The sequence below is a fragment of the Mirounga leonina genome, unplaced genomic scaffold, assembly GCF_011800145.1.
Source record: "Mirounga leonina isolate KUSES-001 unplaced genomic scaffold, KU_Mleo_1.0 Mir_93, whole genome shotgun sequence".
Classification (NCBI taxonomy): domain Eukaryota; kingdom Metazoa; phylum Chordata; class Mammalia; order Carnivora; family Phocidae; genus Mirounga; species Mirounga leonina.
The window spans coordinates 37,495,964-37,499,472 of NW_023270854.1; the positions used below are offsets into that span (position 1 = coordinate 37,495,964).

A 3,509-nucleotide genomic window follows, 5' to 3' on the forward strand; every position below is an offset into this window, starting at 1 on the left:
AACACTAAGGAAACAATAACTTCTTTCTCATCTCAGTGTACTATGCTGACCAAGGTCAGCGTCTAAAGTTGTTATTTTTTTGAGGTAAGCCCTTAAAAAAAGAGTTGATTGGGGCACCTGGGTGGCTCAATTGTTAAGCATCTGCCCTTGGCTTAGGTCATGATCCCAGGGTCCTGGGATCGAGCCCCGCATCGGGCTCCCTGCTCTGCAGGGAGCCTGCTTCTCCCTCTCCCACTCCCCCTGCTTGTGTTCCCTCTCTCGCTGTGTCTCTCTCTGTCAAATAAATAAACAAAATCTTAAAAAAAAAAAAAAAAGAGTTGCTCTTCTGATCCATGTGCCTGGGATTCCAGCAACTATTTACTTAATTTTTAAGTTTAATTTGAGTCTGAATCCTTGTTTCTCCATGCCCCCACAATCAGGTGGTTTCAGCACTTCATTGCATCATTCTGCTGGATAATTAATTATTAATTCTTAATTAATTAAATTAAAAGAATTAAATTCTAGTTAAAAAATTAAAAGTATTAATTTTAATATTCTTCATGTTTGCTGAGGTCACAATATCTACAGATGTATAAATGACATCCAATTTTATTTAGTTATTTGTTTTTTTCTTTTAATTTTTATTAGTAAAGGATAGTTGACATATAATGTTATATGTTTCAGGTGTGAAACATAATGATTCCATAATCCTATATATTACAGAATGCTCACCATAGTGTAGTTACCATCTGTCACTATACAACATTTTTATAATATTATTGACTGTATTTCCTATGCTGTATTTTTCATCCCCATGACTTATTTATTTTATAACGGGAAGTTTGTATCTCTTAATCCCCTTCACCTATTTCACCCCGTCTAGTTTTATTTTATATACCTCTCATGTTTTGATGTCATTCTAAATGATAATCACTATGTAAATATTACTCTAGAACCACCTCATGTTCTATTATTTCATTTCCTATCTTGAAAATATTATTTTTCATTATTTTTGCTTTTGCTTTGTTATTTTGCTCCCACTATAGTTTATAGACTCAAAGACAGGCTCTTTTTTGTTTTATATGTTAACATATCTAAAATCAGAACTCCAAAAATGAAAGTTTAGAAATACCTTGATCAATTTGTTTGTATTTCTTCTTTATATATAATCAGTGTGCTATAAATCCATGTCTACCTAAGTCTAAATTTCAATACATATAAAATAAAAAATTAGTTACACTTAATTGGTCAACCATTTCTTTCTTAGTAGTATGTAAAATGATGGTACATTTCAGAATCTAGGATATCTTAGATTTCATGAAATATACTGTCATTTTTTTTTTAAGGATTTTTTATTTATTTATTTGACAGAGAGAGAGAGAACGAGAGCAGGGGGAGTGGGAGAGGGAGAAGCAGGCTTCCTGCCGAGCAGAGAGCCCAATATGGGACTCGATCCCAGGACCCTGGGGTCATGACCTGAGCCGAAGGCAGAGGCTTAATGACTGAGCCACCCAGATTCCCAAAATATACTGTCATTTATTTATTCTAAAACTCTCTGAAAGAAGTGTAAAATTCCTTTTGGTATTGTGAACCACATCAGGTCACAATCTGGTATTTCTCCATGTTCTAGTCTGGTCTCCTTGTTCTTGGAGTCTCTTGTTACTGTAGAACTTCCTTCTCTCTCCTCTCTTGAATCCCCTAGTCCTGGGATCTCCTATCTCCTTTCTTGGGTTATTCCCTCATACGGCAGAGCTCACTCTTGAGATCTTGAATTTCTGGAAAATATTTTAGCCTCACTTCATTTCATAATAATAGTTCTTATTAGCAGCAGTAGTAGTTTTTTCTGTGTGGGTTGCCTTTAAAAGAAAAATTCTTTTTTTCAGGAACATTTGTCATTTAGATGCTGCTCATTCTAGATTGATTCCCAATTTTTCTTGTTTCCTATTTTCTACTTTTTTGTCTGTTTTTCTGTTTTCAAATAGATTTTGTGAAACTTATCTTTTAAACCTTCAATTGAATTTTTAATTTTTGCTACTCTGTTTAATTTCTAAGGGTTCTCTCTTGCTTTTCAAATGTTCCTTCAAAAAATTGTATTACTTCCTTGTCCTCTTATTTATTTTATAATGTTTATTTTATTATAGAGTTTTCTTCTGCTACCTGTATCATTCCTGTTTCATCCATGTTCCTGTTTGTTTGTTTTGCTCTCTTTCACATTAAATGCTTTCTTCAAGGTCAGGATCCTGGGCTGGCCAATTTGCCCAGAGAGAAATCCTCCAACCCTTGTCTGGGGGTTATAAGCCCATTGCCAGTGATCAGTGAGCTAAGTGGGGGAAGGAGGGGAATGGGCTCAGTTAATCTGGTTAATCCCATATTTTATTATGGTGTTGTACCTTCCCCCAACCCTGTCTCTGGGTCTCAGGCTAGAGGCTCTCAGAGAAAAAGCCTCTGCCTTTAGCATGGATTGTAGGGAGGATATGGCCTGAGTTAATGGGTGAAGACCTGGTGCTTCTGCTGGGATGTTTAAGTAGGGGAGAAAGGCACAAAATACACTTTAATAAGTGAGTGGAAATTTTAAAGACAACTATTACAAGAAGGAAAACAAGATCCAGTTATGTGAACCTTCTTTACTATCCTTTTTCATTCACTCAACAAGTATTAAGTATTTACTTTGCACTTGTAAAAGACAACCCAAATACAGCGATCATCCAGAAGCCAGTCACAATTTCTATTTCAAGAGCTTAGAGACAAGCCCAGAGAACTTTCTAGAAATCCTTATGTAATTAATCAGTTAACTAACTACATTTGCATTAAGCGCTGTGGAGCAAAAGACAATGTCCTGAGTGTATATAAGTGGAGGAAGACCATGTTCTGATGCTTGAGTGTATGTGTTGGACCAAGAGTTAACTAGACAAGGTTGGGAGACTAGAGATAGCATGGGGGCAGGAAGACATTCCAGGCGGAGGGAATTCAGGATGTTTAAAGGACTTGCGGTCTAGAAATTGGAAGACAGTGGGCTTGCTTAGGAATGGAAAGGAAGCCCGTGTGGCTGGAATACAGTGAACCAGCCAGAGAAAAGCGTCAGGGGAAGGAGAGAGGTGGGTGGGGCACTATATGCAGATCCCCCAAAGCCAGGCTAAGGAATCTGGGAGGGACTTGATCCAGTCTGTTTTTAATTAGCAATAATCGCGCCTCGGATAAACTTCATTGGCTACGATATTGCCACTGCGCAAAGCTGATCCAGTCTGTTTTTAAAAAGACTACTGTCCTTGGCTGTTGGAGAATTTATTGAAGGGAGAACATTTAACTGCTGTGTGGGTGTAAAATTATATTATCTTATCAATAAATGATGGCAAAATAAATACAGAGCCTATAAAAATTCATAGTCTGTTAATTCAACTTCTACAATTATGTCTAAAAGACATGGAGATATATACACATACATATTCATAGTTGTTTACAAAAATGAAACATTAGTAACAATTCAAAAATCAAATAACTGTAGCAACAATAACTACATGTAACTTTTCGCT

General features: G+C 36.4%; 1 pseudogene; it reads right to left on the minus strand.

The window, feature by feature from the left end:
* Positions 1–3,085: 3,085 nt before the first annotated feature.
* Positions 3,086–3,213, minus strand: LOC118004827 (annotated as a pseudogene).
* Positions 3,214–3,509: the final 296 nt, after the last annotated feature.